The 17,477-nt window shown below is 38.2% G+C and overlaps 1 protein-coding gene across 6 annotated transcripts in view; it reads left to right on the top strand.

The window, feature by feature from the left end:
- Positions 1-931: 931 nt before the first annotated feature.
- Positions 932-17,477, top strand: part of tmem63bb (transmembrane protein 63Bb) — a 50,392-nt gene continuing 33,846 nt past the window's right edge. For all 6 annotated transcript variants that reach the window (XM_084100725.1, XM_084100724.1, XM_084100723.1 and 3 more), the window contains exon 1: positions 932-1,279. The gene's annotated coding sequence lies outside the window, so the exon portion shown is untranslated. The remainder of the gene's footprint in view (positions 1,280-17,477) is intronic.

The following is a 17,477-nucleotide window of genomic DNA, read 5'->3' as shown; positions in this document are numbered from 1 at the left end:
GCTTCTGTGAACATAAAGCCCGCCTACTTTGATTTGATTGGTCATCTCAAATATTCTGACATTGACGAGAAGTGAAAGACCAATGAGGCTCAGATGAACAAACACACACACACACACACGCGCGCCTCTGTTTCTGACCTGCGCTCTGCTTGGCGCTGCTGCGGATTGAAGATGAAGAACATTATTTAACCTTGTCAAAGACAAAAAATATATATATATTTTTTTTTAGAATAACAACATTTCTTACTCCAAGTTTTAGGGGTGCTGAGCTCCTTTTTAGGGGTGCTGAAGCACCCCTAAAAAGGGGCTAGCCTCGCCCATGTCTTAAAGCATATTAAAAACACCACATAGACATATAAAAAAACATTAAAAGCTTGATTTTCACCAAAGGGGAACTTTAAAAAATTCTTAGCAAACCTACGAGTCCTCTCTTCACCAGCAGGTGTCAGTGTGAGATCACATTTCTAAATGACACTTGCGATCAAGGGCCGTTGCATAAACATAGCCATATTATAAGATTTAGTATGACTCACTACTAGCAAGTCAAGGGTCAGTCAATCTTACTTTCAGTATCAAATTAGGCCAATCTACGTTTTTATGTAACTGACTTAAAAAAAGATATAAACAGAAAAGTCTGATGACTAACTTGTAGTAATACTAGTCTTAGCGGTTTATGCAACCGGCCCCATGTGATTAGTTAGTCTCTCAACCTCTCACACCATGAGCTTAAAAGTGCAAATCTCTTTTCATTAACGAGCCAACAGCTTTTCTAGATTTTATACATAACAAAGTACCATAAAAATACAAGTCTTGAATCTTACATGTGTAAAACGTTTTGTTTGTGAGGAATCCTGGGTTTTTATTTTATTTATGATGACCCTTCAGCGAGCCCTAACGAGGACTTTTACGCTGAAAAGTAGCCAAGGCGGCCGCCATTTTGAAAACGGCCCCTCACACACTACGTCGCTTCACACAGCTGAATATATTAAGCCTCCAAATAACCGGTATTTATATTCGTGAAGCGTCCGTCCGTGCATCCTCATAAAGAAAACAAGCACGACCCGCACCTGTGTCAAAAAAACAAGTTAAGAGAAATTTAACCTCAGACAACAAGAAGTGCGCGTGTTTTTATTCTGATGAGGATATTATTGAACGCGCTTGTAGAGTTAATTTATTCCACGGTGGATTTGGAAAAGGATTTATTCTATTTGGGATCTTGTCATTGGAGCAAAGGAGTCAACAGAGACAACAGAGTCCTCAAATCCGTTCGGATTGACAGGTAACGGGAGACATTATTTCCATTGCGTTATTGTGAATCATGTGCGAATATTTGGCGCAGTGATTCTGATCGTCATTCATTCACACGCGCGACTTTGAAGCGACGCGTTACATGACATTGTGTCTAGTGTTTGTTACATTATGTGTCTTTATTTAGCTACCGATTCGACAAAGCTGCACACAATACAACTATATTGTGTAACGCACATTCCCCACCATCCTTCGCTCATGCCGGACGACAATTTCTCTTTTGTTTAATAGCGTTTCTCTGTGTGAACAATTCTTTAATTCCGTGAATCGGTCAGAAACGCCCTACTTTAACATGCGGGTTGATCATGATATTATTAAAAACATCAATGACTGCGTCTATGTATAGGTTATTTGATCACATTCATCATTTAAGCATTTAAAACAGCTCTTTATATTCAGATAATGTAGGTTATTTCACTTTAATTCATCGTAATTTATTGGGGCGATTTATTTATACAGCATCAATAAAAGCAAAGCAGCGATAGGAAAAATATGCAATAAGTGTTGAAAATGCTAATTAAATAATGTGAGTGAACATTCAAGACTTTAACGAACATTAATAATACAAACAGATCTGGATATATAGGCTATGAGTAGTCTATGAATATGAGCTGCAACACTTGCAGCTGAAAATGTGAAATTAAATATTCACAATTTTTAACTTAATTATTTCTTTAATGCTTATTAACAGTGAAAGAAAAATCTGCATTTAATGTATATAGCCTATATTAAAGTTACATTTTAACTGCACGTTTTTAACTGCACGTTTTTAACATGAGCTTTATTAAATAAAAATAGAAAAACTATTAACTAGGGCTATTTACTTGTCATTATATTTGTCAACTAGTAAAGTCTTTATTATATATACTTTTTTAGACACTCCTAATCGTCCATAGTTTGCTTCACAGTGCTATAGGCCTATATTAATTATTTATTTATGTATTTATTTATTCCATTATTATTATTTTTTAAAGTATATTATTTAAAAAAAAAATTAACTGCATGTTTTTAACATGAACTTTATTAAAATACAAAAATAAATAAATAAAAATACAAAAACAATGTTACATATTTATTATAATTTATATTTGGCAAAGTGTTTATTATATTTACATTTTTATTTTTAGATAGCCTACTAAATTGCACTCATCTATAGTTTGTTTCACAGTGCTATAGCCTGTGTTTATTAATTTTTACAGTGTTTTTAACATAAAACATTTTTTTGGATGGATATGGTCTAGTTTAGAGGTTTGATGATTGTCATCTTTATTTCTGATGGTGCTGCATTTTATTTATTTATTTGTTTATTTGTTTGTTTGTTTGAAGTTCTGTGGACACACAGGGATCATTATTTTTCTATGTCTGTATCTCCAGTGAGGGTTTCCCTTTTATTGTCATGGATTTGTATGTGATTTGAGAAAGTTTGATCAAGTAATAATGTGTTGCTGTGAATCCAAGCAGGTGTTTTGTCACTGTCAGTAGTTTATATGAATAAGCCGTCCGTGTCTTGACTGTGTCCTGCCGTCACTGCTGCATCTGAGACCGGCTTCACCTCAGGGTACTTGGCTTATCGGTTAAAACCTCGGCTGCTAATTGATACGTTTTGGGTTCAAATCCTAGACGGGATTGTTGAAAACTGTTTAGGAGTCTTTAATTGCCCACTGAAGTCTTGCACATTTGCTTCAGTCCTGCTTTGCAAACTTGATTTGTGGTTCCAAAAGATTTATTTAATTGCCTGAAAGAAATAGAGAAAAATAACTGTGACAGTTGACGTACATTAGCGTGTAGAACGTGCTGGTTTACATCGACAGCCCTACTGACATGTTTTGGGGGTGTTTGGATAATGTGATTACAGGGTTTAATATTCTCTCTCTCTCTCTCTCTCTCTCTCTCTCTCTCTCTCTCTCTCTCTCTCTCTCTCTCTCTCTCTCTCACAGGTGTACATTTAGACACAGGTTATGCAGGTGTCATGTTCAATCAGCTTCAGTTTTGTTCTACACAGCGTTAAGTTGAAGGCAGACTGTAAACGAGAGCTTGTGATCTGACTGGTCTGGTCATTGAACCCCTTTTTAAAAGAAGCTTTTGTCACTTATCCTTGAGTCTCTCCATCTTTCTCTGACTCCGGTTTGAACATAAACATTGACATTTCCAGTGCATGTGTGTGTGAGGTAAAAGGACACAAGCTGTTGTAGCTCCGCCCTCTGTGCCGGGAGCAGCAGCTCATTTGCATTTAAAGGCACAGACACAAAAAACGGTGCGTTTTTGCTCACCCTCAAAAAGTGACAACTTTAACATGCTATATAAAAATATCTGTGGGGTATTTTGAGCTAAAACTTCACACACACACTCTGGGGACATCAGAGACTTATTTTACATCTTGCGAAAAGGGCATTATACCACCCCTTTAAAACATTTTCCACTCGAAAGCACATTTATGTGCCACTAGTGGCAGCAAACTGAACTGCAATCTGTTTGTTTGAGCGATGCCAACATTGACTTAACTCTGGTGTTATTTTCTGCCATTATTTATTCAGTTCTGTTACACAAATTACATACTTGACGTTTAAATAAAGTAATATTTATAATAATAATAATAATATTTAAAGCTGCAAGCAGCGATGAAAAGGGCCCTCGCACCCGTGCCACTGCCACCCGGCGGCTTTAGGAAAAACAGAGCACGGTAGGCAGTATGTAGATATAGAAGGACTATGTCAAAGTCATTTGTATTTGCCACACTTCCTGCTACCAGCATGTTGCGCTATTACAATAACTGAATATTGTCATGTAGATGTGTTCAGGACAGGACTCTTATCAAACATGTGAAGTTTGGGGCAGATGGGACATTGTATGCCTGAGTTACAACAGCTTCCTCTTTCATGGTGAAACATCAGAATTTGTCAGGCCGCCACGGACACACCCTTCAGCGAAGACTCAAGATCTTCACAATTTAACGTCGCAAAGGCCTTAAGATTACACTCACCAAATTTGAAGAGGATCAGACCAAAACTGTCAGAGGAGTTTGTTAAAGTACAACATCTGGAAATGGCAAATACTGCACAAAATCTGAGAGGAAGTTCAAAATCGCTGACTTCTCTTTTATCCTCCATCATAATAAGTTTGTCGTCTCAGAGTGTAAGACCAAACTTGTGCAATTATTTGCAGTTGTCATTGTGCATCAGTGTTTTTATGAGAGATCCCAAAATTTGCATTAAAATAGTTCACTGGTGGCCAGAAGGAAAGTTTGAATATCATGCAAAAAAAATGTATGCATATTTTTTTAACTATTGTGCATCATGGCGTTTCCATCCAGTGTGTTTTTATGGGATATCCCAAAATTTGCATAAAAATAGTTGGATGGAAACATGGCATGTGTCACTGGTGGCCAGAAGGAAGTTTGAATATGATTTAGTGATCAGCAGCGAGAGGTTCACTCTGATGTGTCTAACGAGGAGCCGGAGGAAGTGTGTGTGTCTCTCAGCATCTGCTCATAATAACAGTTGACCCTGTATCATTAATAACTTATCCAGCAGATCTGTGTTTACCTGCTTCTCAGAGGCTTATTCAAAGTAATACGATGAGTGCTACGTTAAATCAACATGCACGTCATGTTTCTGTGTGTCATCATGTTAGGTTGATCTGAGGGGTTTTAGTACAGGGTGTTCTGGAAGGTTACCCAAGCATTGGGTAACTGGGTCAAGTTAAAGGAGTGCATCCCTGATATTATAGTCTAATATGGCTCAGGATCTTATAAGGTGACTCGCAAATCACTTTAGACTTGGACATTTTGATTTGAGGCTTTGTGCGTGAATGTCCAAACGTTCTGGCAAGGACTAAACCCAAATATCATCAGAGTTCAGATATGTCACTATCCTCCCCTGGGCTGGTGTTTTTGCTGCGTCTGAGATGGCAGAGGGTCTGTTCGCGTGAGATAAGTGTGTTCGGTCACATGATCGTGGCCCGTGTGTGTGTGTGTGTGTGTGTGTGTGTGTCAGACGCAACAGCTGAAAGCTCACTGCTGTGTCATGCTGAATGCATGTTGTTTACGGCAGCGGTTCTCAACTGTGTGTAGTGACCCAAAAACAGACGTCTGATCTGATCTGATCTGAGGAAAACAGCGCTTAGTGCAAATAATTAGTGAAATAAAAACACATGCAAATCACTCAACTTTGATATGCTGTGCAAAATGAAGCCATGTGTCCCATTGATTTATCATTTTGACTTTTGCTGTTGGTCATTTAATTTTGTATATATTACTACTCCTGTTTATGGTAAAGCATGTTTGTTTCAGATGGAAATGGTGTCCATTTTAGTTATAAATGTTTTTTAGAATTAGTCAGTTGATGTTGTTTTTACATTTTAGACTACTTTGATCCAAAGTGACTTTGATTGCATTGAAGTTATGCATGTTATCAGTTCATGCATGATAGGAATCAAACCCATGACCTTGACATTGCTAAGTGAGTGCTCTCCGGTTTGAGCTACTGAAAAGCCAAGATATAATTGACTCATTACCATATACATTAAAGGGGTTGTGACATGAGAAATCAAATTTGCCTTGATCTTTTGACATATAAGAGGTCTTTGCACCATTCAAACATCCTTTAAGTTTCATAGCTTAACATTCAGAACTGGCTTTCCTGTAGATCAAACTGTAGAGCGTTGGCGCTTGCAACTCCAAGGTCATGGGTTCGATTCCCAGGAAAAGCAAGAACTGATAAGAATGTAAATGTGTACCTTGAAATGCAGTGTAAGTCGGTTTGTATTTTTACCGAGCACCATTACACCCCTAGTTTCTACGTCATGCTGTACCTCTAGAGCTTCTCTTCAATTCAGTCTGGCCTTGTGTGTGAAGACAGCACTGACTTCATGTCAGAAATATAGAGCTCAGCAGATCTGGATGAGGAACTGCAAGCCTCCTCAGGGTACTCCTCTCGCTTCACACTTCTAGACGGTCCGCTGAGGTCACGGCCATCAAGACCGATATTCAACTTGATGTCTGTCCACACGCCTCGGATAAATGACCAGCTGTGAACCGCTTCGGGATATCGATGATCCAATAAAATGCAGACGCTATCAAGTTTTGGCGGGTCGTTGAGAAAATGTTTCCTGCTTGCAGAAAGAAGAAAGAAGAGGTACAACATGTTTAATGCACTGAGAGAATTAAAACGTTTAAAGTTCAAACTCGATTACTTCAATGCATCAGCACAAGAGCCAAGAGATGTTTTAGATTTCATACCGGGCATGTGATGCTGTGATAACTCGATTGAACGTGTTTTTAACAAGCACAGTTGTGCAGGGCATTACTGAACAGATCAAATTATCTCTATATTGAACACAACAGTCTGGCTCTGTAAGTAAAATCCTTCTTTTTTTTTTGTTATAGATGCATTTATTTTTAGCAATAATGCATTAACCTTTCTTGTAAGGATGCATGATTCATTTAAACAAAACCAAAATCGTGATATGGCTTAGTGTGATTATCTAATTGCGAAGGCTGCGATTGAATTAAATAGATAGCCTATATGCGCTGCATGTTTCAGATTGAAGCGCATCACGGTGTTCATTTACACGTGATCGGTGACGTTTCGGCGTTTAGCTGCTCCTGCATCTGGGAATGAAACATGCCAACAAGATACAAGACCAAATACTCTCTGTGAAAAATAAATCCATAGAATTAACAGAAAAAGAACTGGCAGCTTATTACCCGGACATTATGCAGTCATTTTACTGACGTTTCCATTAACCATAAAACACAACGCAATAAAGTTCAAATTTCAAAATACAGGTAAAACAACCGAAATAAAAATTAAAAGCGGAAAATTCCGTCACATTAATATAGTAGATTGTGCCCTATTTTTACAGATTTTTTTAAAGTGCTGTCTTAAACTGGTAGCCAGAATCAACCACCTTTGGTTGCCCGAGTGTTGCCCGAGTGTTGCCCGAGTGTTGCCCGAGTGTTGCCCGAGTGTTGCCCGAGTGTTGCCCGAGTGTTGCCCAAGTGTTGCCTAAACCATAGTAGCAGATTGTAAATACCAAGATAGAGTTTCTCACTCTATGGCTGTGAAATACTTTTAATAACATAAAAACATGAATAAGATCACTTACAGCTTACACCTTCAACATTTCTCACATTATCACAGTTTATTCGCTATAGTTTAGAAAATGGTAATAAAATATGAGCAGAACTCAGTTGATATTTCACTGGTTTTGTCCGTCCTTCTGTTAGACTGTCTCACAGAGGAATTATGTTGAATATCTGTCAGCTGTTAAATTGAACTACACAATTAGATAATACCAGTTTAGCTCAACCAATTACCAAGCAATTCTTCATTTTGTTCAGTCTGTGTGTAAAAAGAGCATTAGCAATTAAAGAAAAAACACCAGCAAAACATGATCAGGTCATTTTTGGTCCCAAATTTGCATAAATTTTAACATCATCTCAGTTTGATGAAGCCACTGGTTCTGATGGCTCTTTAATTATCTCATCGGTCTGGACTGTGTTTCTCAAAAGCAGAAGACAGGCACTGATGGCTCTTCATGATCTACTGAGACTTATGGTGTGTTTGAGAAACACAGCCCTGGTTTCTCATTTTGTTCCTGATCTTCAGATCCTTCTGTGGAAATCTGTGCATTCCTCTTTCTTTATGATTGTCCTCTCAATCTCAACACACACACACACACACACACACACACACACACACACAAACACACAAACACAAACAAAGAAAGACTCTTTTGTCCAGTTGATGTTTTCCCCGAATGACCTCAAAGGGAGTTTTTCCTTTCATTTAGCAGATGCTCATCAACAACTTATGAAATAGGAAACGTGGATGTTAATGGTTATTTTTCTATGTTCTTTTGTTGTAGTTTAATACGGCTAATGTAATTGTACAAATATAAAACCACAGATGCTGCTGCTAACTTTCTCATTAAATTATTTATTTTCCTCCTCCTTTTCCTTTCCGTTTCTTTTGTCTTTTCCTTCTTCTCCTCCTCCTTCCCTTTGTTTTGTTGTAATTGTATTTCCCTCTTCATGGTCAGGAATTGAACTTCGATTGAATTTGTGCTCATAAGACGGACCAAAAACTTCTAGTGTTAGTGTTCAGTTATTCACAACCCTGATTAAACTTCATAGAAGATGTTGAGACCAATATTAATAGTAAATGACATAAAACACAATTAAAATGTAACATGATCTTAAAATGTATTATTAACTTGTTATACTCCACATTTATATCACTCTTTTTTTTAACCAAGAAAACTTTTGAAACTCCTTTTTTCCCTTTTTTATGTGTGAACTGGGGATGCAGGAAAATTCACTGCATTATTGATTGTAACAGTCAATTCTAATTACCACAGTAAAACCCCATCATGCATTAGTTTCTGACCTAATTTCAGTGGTAAAAAACAAATAGATCTGGACATAGACTCTCATTTCACCCATTTTACTTATTTTTTCCACCTTCTCTCCGTTTCCCCTTGTTTTTGATGCTAAAGTAGGAGAAAATAGAAACATCTTTTTGCTTTTTTACAACTGTAAGTAGGTTAGTGGGTTCAGTGTAAATAAATAAAGTACAAAGAGTATGAATAAAGAAATGCAGCCGGACTCGGACTCTTCCTTAAGGGAACGCCTTACACTGATGCTGGCTTTATATTTAATGGCTTTCTCTTACACACTCAAGTCAGACCCTGTGAAATCAAAGCAGACCCTCAGGTGTGTGTTTCTGATCAGACTTCTAAAGCCCTATTCGGACGGGATTAACTTTATAAAGGTAGATGGAGTAATGTAATTTTACCACAGGACGTCTATAATTTTAATCGCCAATTCGCACGGGATCTCAGTAAAATTAGAAGTGGGAGAGTAACTCGATTTACACACCGCCGTCACTCTGTCGTCATGTGTGTATTACGTTACTTCCTAATATCACGCGCAAACACATATAACCTATATGTATATAAAACAGTTAGGTCTGGTCGAACGATGTATTAATTAACTTCAGATTGGATTGTGTTGGTAATCGGCATTTACCTAACGCTAAAAGATGTTTCGTGCCTCTAACAAGTGCTTTCGATCTTCTCTCTGATCTGAATGGTGTGTGGAAAACACTTGAGTTTTGCCACAGACTCGTCCCAGCGTCTAGAACGCAACGTCTCCATACTTGGAAAACTGCGGAAAACTACTTTTAAACAGGAAATGACGGAATATTTACAGCGGGTCTATTCGCACGGGATCAGTGTTACCTGAGGTAATTTTTCCGGACCTTTTTACTGAAGGTAAAAGTCACCGTAATCTTTACTGACATCAGCCCTATTCAGACTGGACTAGTTTAACATGGAGAGGAGGGGTAAAGTAATAATTACCAGAGCTTCTCTGTGGTTTTAGTCCCGAATGTGCATCTCAGTGATCATTATGGACAATGTCAGTAAGATCACTGCGACTTTTACCTTCAGTAAAAAGGTCTGGAAAAATTACCCCAGGTAACACTAATCCTGTGCGAATAGACCCGCTGTAAATATGTACGTAAATATTCCGTCATTTCCTTTTTAAAAGTAGTTTTCCGCGTTTTTTCAAGTATGGAGACGCTTGAAAAAGCATCAGTTGCGTTCTAGACGCTGGGACGAGTCTGTGGCAAAACTCAAGTGTTTCACACACACCATTCAGATCAGAGAGAAGATCGAACGCACTTGTTAGAGGCACGAAACATCTTTTAGCGTTAGGTAAGTGCCTACCAACATATACAATCTGAATTTATTTAATACATCCGAACGATCGTAACTGTTTTATATATACAAAGGTTATATATGAAGAGTTCAGATGCAAAAGCCTCTAAGTGCCATCTGACATTTTCTTCTAGAATGATCATTTTTATCAAGCTTGTATATTTATGTTCAGTATTTTCACTTGGCAATGAAAATTACCTATTAAATGTCATTTAAGTGAAATTACTGAACTTAAATATATGAGCTTGATAAAAAATGATCATTCTAGAAGAAAATTTCAGATGGCACTTAGAGGCTTTTGCATCTGAACTCTTCATATATATGTGTTTGCGCACATGATGATGATCAGGAAGCAACTTATCTTTCGTGCTTATCGAGTTACTCTCCCACTTCTAGTTTTACTGAGATATCTTTTCCCGTGCGAATTGCCCATTAATATCACAGACGTCCTGTAGTAAAATTACATTACCCCACCTCTCCATGTTAAACTAGTCCCGTCCGAATAGAGCTTAAGACTGTTACCAAAAGCATCATCTTGTCAGGTTATTAACAGGATAAAGATACGCCGATCTCATGATTCCCTATGAAGGCCTGATCTGGTTTAACCTGGAAACAAACGCTTTCAGTTCACAGCCCGTTTTCAGCGTTCTGTGTTTTTCTGGTGGTTTTCTCCAGAGGCATCACAGAGTCGTCATCACTGACTCATCCATCCCTTCTGACTTTCTTTTCTCCGCTGAACACAACAGGAGAAAATCTGAAGATGGTCTGAAGCTTTTAAGAAGCTTGAAACACTTCATTCCCATCGAAAAGGCCTCCTTTTGTGCTCTGAGGAAGAATGAAAGTATTTATTTTTGAGTGAACTATTATTGTCAATCAAGTTTTCTAAGCTTTGAACCAAACCAGCCATGCAGCTCAGAGGTGAATCGATGTATTACAGCAACCGAACAAGCTGATCGAGTGAGTCTAGCCTCTTCCCTCTTCCGGTTGCCATGGTAACAGTGGTAACATCTCTCATTGGTTGATCTTGCTCTTACACTTTTAATTAAACCATTTTTTTTAAAGAAAAGAAAAAAAATGAACAAGAGTTAAGAGCAAGATTCTTTTTATAAGAATTAAATGGTTTTACATTTGGTTCTGTTAGCGGTTCTAATACAAGATAACACAACTTTATATTCAGATAGAGACACATCTCTAGATCTCTTTATTGAATGCAACAACAAACACTCAGTGTGAGCAGTGTATTGTGATTCAGTTATTTATAATTGAATTAGTCTTACGACTTGCTGAATCATTTGGTGATGATGTTAATGAATTAACATATGACTCACTGATCATTATTAATTTCGGTCGCATCTTCTCGACCTGAGAATTGTTGCTCTGTTGCACTTAAGATGAATTAATTACTGTCTGATTTATGAAACCACGACGTGTTGTTAAAGATACACATTTAAGAGCCTCACAGGACACCTGTCTTGAGATGTTATCAATACCTAAATATCCATTTTGATTTTAAATTCTGTTCAATCTGTGTTTGTGATTTTCATCATTTGTTATGCTTTGAATGAATTAATGTACAGTAAAGGATTACACTGTCATCCGGATTGAGAAAAGCTTTAGTTTCAGGCACAGTTTTGTGCTTAGATTGATGAATGGAGGATATTAATAACCACGTGTTACTGTAATGAGCCTTTTCGTTTTTCCTGGAGCATCTCAGGACGTTATCGGACCGCTTTGACTCTGTTTCTTCTCTAGCGGTGTTAAATCATTAGATTTTCATTTTGCGTTGCCTCTCATGCAGTACTTTCTCTCTCTCTCTGTCATTATTTTGTGGGATTCTGAGGGAAAGCACCTGCTGCTTCATCTCTGCGTGCTCTACATGATGCTGTCTTCATAATCCTGCATCAGGGATGCACCAAATATGATTTTTCATGGCTGAATCCAAGATTTTTTTCACTTGGGCCAATTGAAAAATGTAGATGTGACCAGTCAATAGAACATTTTTAGTTGGGGAGGTTAGAATTTTTTTTTACAGTGCATGTTATACTGTAGTAATAACTATCAATTTTGCATAATTACATGCAACTAACCCTATAGTAAGTACATTTAGTTAATTATTAATGCACAGTACTTAAATGCATAATTACTCTGTAACACAGAAACCTTAAATACAGTGTAACTTTTTTTTTACAAGAGCATCTCAGGACGTTATTGGACCACTTTGACTCTGTTTCTTCTCTAGTGGTGCTAAATCATTAGATTTATTATAATAATAATAATAATAATAATTATTATTATTATTATTATTATTATTATTTTTAAAGTAAATTTGTTTATTTGCTCTGTGACAGGTCAAATCTGCCTTAAGCAAAAAATATCTGTAGCCATTTGAAATATGATTGGAATCACTTTAAAAAAAAACAAAAAAAACATTAAAGTGCAACACAAGTCTGTCATATCGGCTACATACAGTGAGGAAAATAAGTATTTGAACACCCTGCTATTTTGCAAGTTCTCCCACTTGTAAATCATGGAGGGGTCTGAAATTGTCATCGTAGGTGCATGTCCACTGTGAGAGACATAATCTAAAAAAAAAATCCAGAAATCACAATGCATGATTTTTTTAACTATTTATTTGTATAATACAGCTGCAAATAAGTATTTGAACACCTGAGAAAATCAATGTTAATATTTGGTACAGTAGCCTTTGTTTGCAATTACAGAGGTCAAACGTTTCCTGTAGTTTTTCACCAGGTTTGCACACACTGCAGGAGGGATTTTGGCCCACTCCTCCACACAGATCTTCTCTAGATCAGTCAGGTTTCTGGGCTGTCGCTGAGAAACACGGAGTTTGAGCTCCCTCCAAAGATTCTCTATTGGGTTTAGGTCTGGAGACTGGCTAGGCCACGCCAGAACCTTGATATGCTTCTTACAGAGCCACTCCTTGGTTATCCTGGCTGTGTGCTTCGGGTCATTGTCATGTTGGAAGACCCAGCCTCGACCCATCTTCAATGCTCTAACTGAGGGAAGGAGGTTGTTCCCCAAAATCTCGCAATACATGGCCCCGGTCATCCTCTCCTTAATACAGTGCAGTCGCCCTGTCCCATGTGCAGAAAAACACCCCCAAAGCATGATGCTACCACCCCCATGCTTCACAGTAGGGATGGTGTTCTTGGGATGGTACTCATCATTCTTCTTCCTCCAAACACGTTTAGTGGAATTATGGCCAAAAAGTTCTATTTTGGTCTCATCTGACCACATGACTTTCTCCCATGACTCCTCTGGATCATCCAAATGGTCATTGGCAAACTTAAGACGGGCCTTGACATGTGCTGGTTTAAGCAGGGGAACCTTCCGTGCCATGCATGATTTCAAACCATGACGTCTTAGTGTATTACCAACAGTAACCTTGGAAACGGTGGTCCCAGCTCTTTTCAGGTCATTGACCAGCTCCTCCCGTGTAGTTCTGGGCTGATTTCTCACCTTTCTTAGGATCATTGAGACCCCACGAGGTGAGATCTTGCATGGAGCCCCAGTCCGAGGGAGATTGACAGTCATGTTTAGCTTCTTCCATTTTCTAATGATTGCTCCAACAGTGGACCTTTTTTCACCAAGCTGCTTGGCAATTTCCCCGTAGCCCTTTCCAGCCTTGTGGAGGTGTACAATTTTGTCTCTAGTGTCTTTGGACAGCTCTTTGGTCTTGGCCATGTTAGTAGTTGGATTCTTACTGATTGTATGGGGTGGACAGGTGTCTTTATGCAGCTAACGACCTCAAACAGGTGCATCTAATTTAGGATAATAAATGGAGTGGAGGTGGACATTTTAAAGGCAGACTAACAGGTCTTTGAGGGTCAGAATTCTAGCTGATAGACAGGTGTTCAAATACTTATTTGCAGCTGTATCATACAAATAAATAGTTAAAAAATCATATATTGTGATTTCTGGATTTTTTTTTTTTAGATTATGTCTCTCACAGTGGACATGCACCTACGATGACAATTTCAGACCCCTCCATGATTTCCAAGTGGGAGAACTTGCAAAATAGCAGGGTGTTCAAATACTTATTTTCCTCACTGTAACATTATAATGAAAACATTATAATTGTGTGTTTGAGATATGGCTTTTAATGGTGAGACTTTTGTTTTTGTAATCAGGCTCTTTAAAAAATTATATAAAAATTTGGATTTAGATTTATTGACCAATATATCGGTTATCGGCTTTATCGATATCGGTTATCGGCTATATATAAATATAAAGGGTTATCGGTTTCATCCAAAATGTTCATATCAGTGCATCCCTAATCGCAGCCGTGACCGGCTGTGCCTGTACGGTGTTTTCTCTTCTGCTCTCCTCTTTGTGTCCATCTTCAGCGTGTCCCGTCTCTGGCCTGTGTTGACTTCTTGTTTACAGACTTAGCAATACTTCCACACAAATGACGTTTTGGGAAATGATTGCAATGCAGTTTGTGTGTAAGTCCGGAACCGAGATTGATCAAAAGAAAACAAAAAAACGTCCAGACATCAATCAGATTCGATTAATGGCTGGTCGACCGGTGCGTCTCTAATAATGCGGTTGCATGTGTTTGTGATGCTGTCTATGTAGGCAACACACTGTGTGTCTGTGTGTGTGTTGAGGCCAGTGTAGCAGAACAATCTACCGCAGTGCGCTTCAGCCCGACCTCACCTTCTTATCCCCCCTCTCTCTCTCTCTCTCTCTCTCTCTCTCTCTGTGTGTGTGTGTGTGTGTGTGTGTGGTAAGCCTGAATCTCAGCTGGCAGCTTTAGCCCATTATCCGGTCGTGTGCTGCGTGTTTCGGACAGATCCAGGGGTTGATCCTGTGTCTTCAGCCCTGATTCTGGTGCCGATCGTGTCGTGTTTCACACACAGAAGAGCCACAGAACTGAAGACTGAAGGTTTTCAGGATTAGTGCTCATGTATTATCTGTGTTTCTCCTCTAAAACTGCTTCTGTGACGTGCTGAAGGGTCAGTTTAAAGGGTTAGTTCACCTAAAAATGATAATTCTGTCAGTAATTACTCTCCCTCATGTTGTTCAACCCCGTAAGACTTTCGTTCATCTTCAGAACACAAATTAAGATATTTCTGATTAAATCTGAGAGCTGGTTCACTCCTCCATAGGCTTCTCTGTTATTGAAACTTGCCATCCCAGAAAGTTAGTAAAGACAATGTTTAAATGTGGCTCAACCTTAAGTTTATCAAGCGATGAGAATACTTTATGTGTGCAAAAACAAACTAAAATAATGACTTTGTTCAACTATTAATTTTCTCTGAGTGAGTTCACGTCAGAACGTAGGCTCGCTATTGGCCAGCATCACACACATGACCAGCGTCGGCCAATAGTGAGCCTACGTTCTGACGTACAACCCAGAAGCGCTGCGCTGTTACACTACGTGAACTCACTCACACAGAAGAAAATGAATAGTTGAACAAAGTCGATATTTTGGGGTTTTTTGCGCACAAAAAGTATTAGGTCTGAAATATCTGAATTTGTGTTCCGAAGATGAGCGAAAGTGTTACGGGGTTGGAACAACATGAGGGAGAGTAATTACTGACAGAATTATCATTTTTGGGTGAACTAACCCTTTAAATTCAGCTTCGCCCTTTTGGCTCCATATTGTTGTCATAATGCCACAAGTCCACTTTGCAGCACACTTAAAGTAATAGTTCACCCATAATTAGTGAATTTTGTAATTTACTTAATTTTTTTTTATTAATGTACTTCCAAACCCACAATGACTTTTAAGCACATTAGGCACAAAAGGGGAGTTTTGACGAGTCTCCAGGCCAGAACTGTTCCGTCTCTACAGCTAAAAACAAAATGTTCTCGCCTAGTGCAGTTTAAAAATGATGAAATCCATCTATTAGAAAAAAATGATCAACCCAAGTTTAAATGAGCAGATAGTACTGAGGCAAGCCTGTGAAATTACATATGATCAGTCTCATATTTTGAATAAAAATGTAGGCTTTTGCCCTCTGGAAGACAATCTAGAATTTCATTTAGCTGGAGAAACACTAGTTTGTAGAAACACATGTATGCCTACTTCAATTATACATTTAAATAAGATTGCTTGATGCAAATTAGAAAAAAAAAATTTTTTATAAATGTTTTATGTATTTTATAGTTTTATTATATTATGTTTTATAGTGTTTATTTATTTAAAATGTAGTATTATTATATTTTATGAATTTATGTATTTTATAGTATGTGATGTGTAGTATTTTATTTATTATTATATTTTATATTATGAATTATTTAAATGTAGTTTAAAACTAGATTAAAGACGCATCTCTTCAGCCAGGCATTCATATAATACTTTTAATCTTATAGTTAAATCCGACCTCTAGTTCATAAACGCCAGAGGAGAACTGGCCCCCGACTGAGCCTGGGTTCTCCCAAGGTTTTTTTTTCTCCATTAGGTCACCTGATGGAGTTTTTCGGTTCCTTGCCACTGTTGCCTTTGGCTTGCTCAGTTGGGGATATTTGGGGATATTTAATTTAATTAATCAATCAACAATACTATTGATCAGCATTACCAAACGTGGACGTTTTCCACTAGAAACAAGCATTGATGTATTATTTTAATTTAATACTGTGAAGCTGCTTTGATACAATCTGTATTGTGAAAAGCGCTATATAAATAAACTTGACTTGACTTGACTTGACTAGTATTATTATTATTATTATTATTATTATTATTATTATTATTATTATTATTATTATTATATACCCCTCTCCCCTTCTTGCGTAGCCTATGTGTGTTATGATTGTTCTTGCTAATGGAGTCCAAGAAAATGTCCCATAGCAGGATAAATAATGTATATTTAGCTATGTATAATTCAGCTCAGAATGAATAAGGCCGTGAATAAGAACTGGGCTTGTCAAAATAACAAAAGCAAAAGTATCATGAAAGTCCAATTGACTCCATTTTGACCCAGAATGTTCCTCTGTCAAACATTTTGATGCTACAATTCCAGCGGAAAAGTTCTTCCTAAAAAGTGTTCATTGATGCTAATACCGTGTAAATGATGCCAGCCAGCCATCTCCTTTCAGTCAGAAAGCTCCCACACACCCCACACAAACGTCTGTCACCGGTACGCCACGAACACTCGACTCCCCTGTGCTTACACAAGTCAGTTTTAGATGTAGCTGAGATGATCGTCCTGTTGTAGTGCTGTGGATCTGTGTGGGCTGTAGAGATTTCCCATGGCTCCTGCCAAGGTGTTTGTCAGTGCGTGAGAGCAGGTGACGCTGGGATGAGTGTGTGAGCGCTGGGAACGCTGGGATGAGTGTGTGAGAGCTGGGATGAGTGTGTGAGATCAGGTGGTGCTGGGAGTGCTGGGATGACTGTGAGCGCTGGGATGAGTGTGTGAGAGCAGGGGAGTGCTGGGATGAGTGTGTGAGATCAGGTGGTGCTGGGAGTGCTGGGATGACTG

Source organism: Abramis brama, assembly GCF_963993115.1.
Source record: "Abramis brama genome assembly, chromosome: 23".
Classification (NCBI taxonomy): Eukaryota; Metazoa; Chordata; class Actinopteri; order Cypriniformes; family Leuciscidae; genus Abramis; species Abramis brama.
The sequence above is the reverse complement of the archived record's forward strand: the minus strand, read 5'-3'. Positions and strand labels throughout refer to the sequence as shown.